The sequence below is a fragment of the Onychomys torridus genome, chromosome 3 (genome assembly GCF_903995425.1).
Source record: "Onychomys torridus chromosome 3, mOncTor1.1, whole genome shotgun sequence".
Classification (NCBI taxonomy): domain Eukaryota; kingdom Metazoa; phylum Chordata; class Mammalia; order Rodentia; family Cricetidae; genus Onychomys; species Onychomys torridus.
The window spans coordinates 1,054,358-1,062,218 of NC_050445.1; the positions used below are offsets into that span (position 1 = coordinate 1,054,358).

Below are 7,861 nucleotides of genomic sequence, written 5' to 3' on the forward strand. Positions count from 1 at the left end.
CTAAGAAATTTCCCCCAGTGAAATAATACCAAGAGAAGGGGGAAACGTGGAAGATGTCCAGATAAGAAAGAATATAAGAGATTTCCAGAAGAGGAAGGAAACAGCTGGATGCACACAGGGGTCTGGACAGCACTGTGAGCTGTGGGTGAGGACCCAGAGACTCCAACTCTGGCTTCAGCTGGGTAAAGGATGAAGCACAAGACAGGGCCTAGAGACAGTGTGCTCTGAGTGCTGGCTTGGAGAGAGACACACCTACATCATCATCTTCTCTGCTCTGCTAAGATCCAGAGCCATGGGACTGGCACAAAAGAGCTTGGCACTGGGCTGGGTGATCATCTTCATCCTACAGATGGTCATGCAGAGCACTCCTCTGGACATTGAATGGCTAGGTCTGGGTGTTTACAGACCTGAGCGCCCAGGAGATAGAGGCTGTGCGCCCTGTCCTGATGAGCAGGCCAGAGCTGCAGCTGCAGCCATCCGGCACACAGATCTAGACAAGAACTCTGTGTTCCACATTGAGACACTGCTGCCCTAGAAGAAGGGTGTGATGGAATTTCTGAATAAAGGAAAAAATGCATCTGTGTGGGAAGCTTGTGTTGTCATTTTCATAAGAGCCCAGGAGCACCCCAAAGTCTGTAGGTTTCTCACTCCAGCCTTTTAACTTTTCCTATGGCATCCTGAGAAACCCTTAAACAGTGGCCACAACTCTGTCAGACACTGGCTTGTAGTGCGTAGCCATTCCAGCCTTGGCCTGGAAGTTCCAACCCCCATTGAGGCTTCGGTAATGGTCACGCCTACAAGGTGGGGCTGAGGGAGGACGCTGAAGACCCAGGATCGAGAGGAGAGGCTTCTCTTGGTGCCTGGACGCTGGAAGTAGACTGAGCAGAGTTCTCCAGAGAACACCCCTGGACTACACCATACCTTTCCAGGTTCCAGACCCTGCAACCTATCCCTTCATTTGTAAGTTACCCCACAAAATAAACCTCCCTTTTAACTACGTGGAGTCACCTTAATAATTTCACCAACATCCAAAGGCCAAGGCTGGAATGGCTACCCACTACATCGGATACCCAAAGACAGGGCCTGTCTGATGCCTCCTTTCAACTATGATGGAACCTGCAATCCTGTGTGAAGACCACAGCCTCAGACCCTGGCTAATAGTCCCAGAACTCCACAGAGTCAGACTAAAACCCCACTAGTTTCCACCCTAGTACACCACTTGTTAGAAGCAGGGGGAGGACACGGGCCACACACAGACAGGTGGCCTCAGGCTTCACTCTTGTGTAGAGAAACCCCTTCCCACCAAAGACCACATGACCAAGGCAAAGGAAGTCCACTGGGATAATAGATATCAGTAGGGTTTTCGGAATCTGAGACTTTTGGCTCCCTCTCATGGAAGCTGCAGAGGAACTGTCCAACACGAATGATGAGCACGCTGAAGGAAGATAGTCTAAGGGAATTAATAAAAATACCAACACCTTTATGCTTCGGCTAATAGCCCAGCACCTAGGAGATGTCTCTAAGCTCTCTAGAACCACAGGAAAGATGTGTGTGTACTGATTCATTGCACTACTGTCTGTAGCCTGCTTTCCTTCTGTGGGGATAAGCATTCACTGAGCTGGGACATGGTTGCTCTTGGTGCTGGGTGATGGGGAAACTGTGAGTCAGGAAAGTCTGTAGATGATAAGGAAAAGCCAGAGGCGTATATTAAGTGGGAGGAGGAAAAATGACAGACTACATGAATAGTAAGCTGACTTTTATGTAAGGATGAGAAAAGAATAAAAAGCCATCTCTCCATGAAGGGGAGGTAGAAGGGCTTCTGGATACCCTGGAAAAGCAGGAGCAGGAAACAGACTTTTCCATCATGGCTCCATCTGCAACACAGCCCTGAAGAATCCCAGAGCTGGGACTGGGACAATGGCTCCGTCAGTACCGTGCTTGCCACACCAGGAAGACCTGAGTTCAGATCCCAAACAGCCTCATAAACTTTGGCACGGTGGTGCTTGTCTGTAACCCTCTCACTGAGGTGGGATCAGGGGATAGAGGTAGATCCCTTGGCCTCACTCTAGCCAGTCTGGGAGAGTCGGTGAGTTCCAATCTCAGTGGGAGACCTTGTCTCAAAAAATGAGGTAGAGAGTCAGTGAATAACACACCCAATATCTGCTTCTGACCTCCACAGGATGCACACACACACACACACACACACACACACACACACACACACACACACACACACACAAAAGAGAGATCCCACGATGAAAAGGTGTTACCCCAGGCATGTGGGGCAACCTGAAGAACTAAATGGGTGAATGAGGACATCCCCACCCTGGTGCTGTGGACAGAGGAAGACAGAAAGGCAAACAAGTGAAGAAATCCTGCACTTCCCTCCAAGGCTATGACTCCTGGATACACAACCCTCAAATCCAACACTAAGGAAGGTTGCCCAGGACTTACATCCAGGCACCTCCATCCAGGAGGCTGACTCGGGAAGTCTACACTAACTTTCAGAACACATTCCCAAAAGGGTAATTCATTGCATCGGACCTTAGTTCTGAGAACTCTGCAGGTTTGCTTTTTCTCTGCATGTTGACCATGGGTCTCTGCTAATTACCATCTACCGCAAGGAGAAGCTTCACAAATGAGAAGTGAGATATGGCCTGACCTGTGGGTATAATAATGGCATTATGCATATAGCTGGCTTATAGTACTGGGTTGTCCCCCTAGGACCTAGGACCTATCTAGCCATGAGTTCTTGCCTCCTTCAATGGTGGCAGGTATGGTTTCCATCACACTGGAGCAGGTCTTCAATCCAATGAGAAAACACTTGGGAACTCCCAGAACATTTATGTCACCAAGAGGGGTGAATTGTGTTTTGAACACATTCTAATTTCTACAATCTAAAGGTAGCTCGGCTGCTACCATTGCCCTCTGCCTTACCAGGACAGGAGCATAGGTTAGCCCTTGATGACCAAGCTTTGGGCCGTTGTGACTCACGGTACACCTGGGGCTGAAGAATGTTCCCCCACTTAGATAACACCCAAAACAGAGGGAAATGTATAAGGCTACCTAAACAGGAAAGACTTGAAGAGATTTTCAAGAAAAGGAGGAAATGACACACACAGGGGCCCAGACAGTTCTAGGAACCTTAGTAAGGGCCCAAGGCTACAGGCCTGGCTTCAGCTGGGGCAAGGAAGTTCAGGTGATGGGAAAAGATCACACACACACACACACACAACACACACACACACACACACACACACACACACACACACACACACACACACACCGCTGCTCCTCTGCTGTGTTCCAGAGCTGTGTGGATGCCGAGGAGCAGCTTGCCACCTTGGTGTTACAGAGGACCCCGAGCAGACCCTGAATGGCAGGCACTGGTACTCTAGGACTTGAGTTGTCCGGGTTAGAACCTGTAAACACCTTCCAGATAAACAGAGAGGACCTGGATCTAGGGCTATCCAACACATTTTCTTTGGGTAAGAACTCCATATACCTTGGGAGACACTGCTGCTCAGCAGAGATGTGCTGGATTTTCTGATAAAGGAAAAACACATCCTATGCGGGAACTCTGTGCCATCATCCTCTTTACTGGCTGGCATTTAAACGGCGGGGCCAAGGCCACACAAGGTAGTCTTCAGTGTTGTGATGTCCCAGGACTTGAACCCAGGGAGCTTGACTCAGGGGTCTGCACTTGAGTGACTTAACTGAGCTCCCAAACGCACCCATCAGAAAGGTCGTCTGGTCCATCAAAGGGCAATGTTGCTGTTAGTGCCGCCTTCTGTCCCTCCAGGACGTAGTGTCCCCATCTATAGATCTTGATGGGGGAACATTTCCTTTGTTAATTAAATAATTAAAAGGTAGGACAAGTTCCAGACACAGCAGACAGCAACAGGGACACTGTTAAAGGTGAAGAGACACGGAGACAGACAGACAGGGAGATCAAGAGATACAGACAGAGACAGGGAGACACAGAGGCGGAGAGAGACTGAAAAGCACTGTGGGAACTGTAATGAGTTTTTTTGTCTGAAGGGTCGGGGTTTTAAGTGCTTTTGATGGCTACAAATGGGTCCCCTTCCCCTAGTTTTGGGTTGGTCAGTTTAAACAAAGAAAGGAGAGCTGACCTACTTACAGCTTCAGATAAATGTGTTCAGGACCAGCCTTGGGCATGTCTGACCCAGCCTGGGTAGCTCAGTTGAGGTGCGGGTGGCTGCTGTAGGGAGGTAAAGCCCTCAAGACCTTTTTTGGGGGTCAGAAGGTGGGGAAGAAGCTGGATGCTTATCTTTCTCATTACCTATCCGTGGCCCCTTTCCCTATCTGTCTGTCTGCCTGGAATCTGTCTAGCTCCTAGTGCCTTGGGCCATGTCGCAGCCCTTAAGGACAAAACCTTGGACTTCCGAGACTCACGGCATGCCTGACTAGGAAATGGTCCCCCACTTAAACATTCAGAAGCCTCTCCAGGCAAGAAATAGTATAAGAGCTCCACAGGTGAGACAGGAAATAAGCAGATGATCATGGGACCTGGATGATTGAGAAGTATGAAACCACAGCCTCCAGCTTACGTTACCGTATTAGGAAGGAGTTTGGTGAGTAGGAACAGGATGAGGCTTAGGGACAAGGGACTCTAAGGAGAATACCCAAGTCCTCTCCTCTTCCAGACCATGGAGGTAGCACAACAAGCTTGATACCACAAACTACCAGAAGAGGGCCCCAGCGGCTGCGGGCCATAAACAACAAGGAGCAATGTTCTTTGAACTCAGTGGCCATGAGCTGAATGTCCTACACACCTTCCTGATGAACAAGATAGAGCTGGAGCTGCAGCTATCCAGCACACTGACTTTGGCCAAGAACCCCATGTCCCTCAATGAGATGCTGGCAAACAAAAATGCCATCTTGGATTATCTGGATAAAGGAACAAGACATCCTGTGTGGGAGCCCATGTCCTCTTTAGAATCCGGGAACATGCCACCATCACTGAGATTACTGTGGGACTCTTGCCACAGCCATTCTATATGCAAGAATTGTTCCCTAGCCCAGAGCACCATGCATCCTGGGCATCCAGACTCATGTCCAAAGCCAAGTGTGGCCTCCTCTACAACATGCTGAAGGAGGCCACCAAGCCCTTCTATAAGTTTTCTCTGGACATTGCTGTCTTCTCCCTCCAGGTCTGTAACAGCACTTGCTTGGCTGTTACAGGTAGGCATGCAGGCCCAGCATGGCATCTAGTTCAGCCAGTGTGAACTGGTTTATCATGCAGCAGCTATTTCTGAATTGTCTCAGATGTATGAGGGTGGAGAAGTGGACACAAAGGTCTTTGTGGACCAACTGCCCAAGAACAGAGAGAAGTCCTCAGTCTTCTCTCATCACAAGCCCCATGGGAGTCTATCTAGATGGCTGGCCCCATCGTGGACCACTCCTGCTGTCTAGAGTAGAACCTAGAAGACAGCCGTGTGCTCTGTGGAAAATGGGGTTTCCCTTCTAGCTGTATTCTTGCTCTGGCTGCATATCATTATGCTAAACTTTGAGGTTTGGCATAGAGCCTAGGAGGGCATGTAACTAACTTTAGCATGTCTGAAGGACACACCTTACATATTCTGACAAGGCAGGTGGGTATGAGCTTACGCCTTGGCAATGTCACTGATGAGTTAGCCCTTGGCATTGACACAGCAACCTTCCTGGATGTCATTCACCACTGTGACAGTGACCACTCTGTCTGCTGTCCATGAGCCCTTCATGTCTCTGAGATGCCAGTGCCAGTGTCCCTTCAGTGCTTCTTTATCTCCGGCTTCCAAGGGGTCTTCATCTTGTACGTGGAAGTAGACTCATGTATGTTGGTGTTGCATGCAATCACAACAGTCTACAGCTTCAATTGTATCTGGAATCTTACCTTCTACGCTAACAAAATGATAAAGGCCAAGATACACAACCCATGCCACCTTTGGTATCCCAGAATGGCCTACCCACAGCACTCATCTACACATACACTTACTTGACAAAAGCCATACATTCCTATGCATTATAGTGTTGATTTGGACATGATAGTTGGGACTCAGTAACACATCTTCCTAGTCATTCAACTGTTTTCCAACAATAACCACACTCCAAAGGAGATGGGGTTAGGATCTCTTGTATTAACTCAAGACTGCTCATTGGGACTTATTCCTTTAAACTCTGTGTTCCTCAATGAGATGCTGCTGCCCAAGAAGGATGTCCTGGATTTTCCAGATAAATAAAAAAGACATCCTTTCAAGAATCCTGTGTTGTCATCTTGAGAATCAGGAACAATGTTTCAGAGTTTGCTGTGGGGGTCCCCCTGTCGCATCCTGTCTATATGGGACAACTGCCCCCTGTGCCAAGGCACATCTCATCTGGGCCCCTCACCTTCTAACCAAAGCACAGTAAGCTATGTTAAAAGCCAGAACAGGAAATGAATCCTGTTATCCTGCTTGGTCTGTTAGTTTATACAGCTTAACTCTTCCATGTATTGAGACCAGGCTAGGAGCTACTCTGCTATTTCACGTTTTCTTCAGGGTGGGCTTTGTCCTTCACAAGAAATTCTACTTCACAAGAAGCTTTGCCTCCATTTTAAGGGAGCAGGGTGACTTCAGGCCCTGAGTTGACCCAGAAACTTCACCTTCAGTCAGGCTGGTCAATGAGTTATTCTTGGGAGTGGAAGGGGAATCACCCTGTAAATTCACGGTGTGAACTGAGACATGAACACATGAGCATTTAAAACCATATCAGAGAAACTAGACCCATGAATTTATTGAACACATCAAACCAAGGAAAGGGTGAGATGCCTTCACCTGAACCCCCTTATAGTGATGGAAACCTAGTCCTGAGACGGTGTGGCCCCACACTAATCTGTCATCTGACACTGGGGGTGTGCATCAAGGACTGACTGAGGACTCCTCACTGTCCTTGAAACTTTGGATCTGCCTAGTTCCCTACCATTGACACAGCCTGCTCGACTGCCTATCTCTTTACTCAACCTGAACCTGAACACAGCATTTCCTGCTCTTGACCCACAGCTTGACCTTTCCCCTCGCAATTAAGCTCATCTTCTCTCAAACCCTGACTTCAGCAGCAGCAGCAGCTGCTCCCTTTCGGCACAGGTCTGGTTTCTTGTCTTATCGATACAGACTCCTCAGCTCACTTCTTGAACTCTGTTTCAGCCTCTTTAACTTGTATTCATTTTGTAAACCACATATATTAATATATATAAATATATACATATTTACTGTGTGCTGTGTGATATGAGAGTTGATACTAGTAATTAAGATTGGGACAAAAAGCTGAGCGGTGGTGGCGCACACCTTTAATCCCAGCACGGGGAGGCAGAGCCAGGCAGATCTCTGTGAGTTCGAGGCCAGCCTGGTCTACAAGTGAGTTCCAGGAAAGGTGCAAAACTACACAGAGAAACCCTGTCTCAACCCCCCCCCCCCAAAAAAAAAAGATTGGGGCAAAAGAACCTGTGTTAGCCTTTGCTGGATTTCCAAGGCAAGCAGGATTATATGACAAATTGCTGTCATTGAAAGCACTAAACCTTATGAACTTATTATTCTTCAATAAATTTTGATACTATAGAAAAACACAAATATGTTCATCTATGTTTCTGGCATAGCATGTGCACAACATGGGTGTAAGCATCTTGTGTTCTAACCAAAAGCTTACAACCACATTCAGTATTACTGTAGAATGAGACTATGGGAAATCTTTATTTTATCTTTATCTTTTAGCTGACGTGATTGTTTAACTATGGTTTTGCCTGGATTCCTAGGATGTCATATATTTGGTGACTACATAAATCACAAATCTGAAGCTTGTTGATTTAATTTATGATTTATGTCAC

General features: G+C 47.6%; 1 pseudogene; it reads left to right on the forward strand.

The window, feature by feature from the left end:
• The first annotated feature begins 292 nt into the window (after positions 1-292).
• LOC118579483 lies at positions 293-5,735 on the forward strand (annotated as a pseudogene).
• Positions 5,736-7,861: the final 2,126 nt, after the last annotated feature.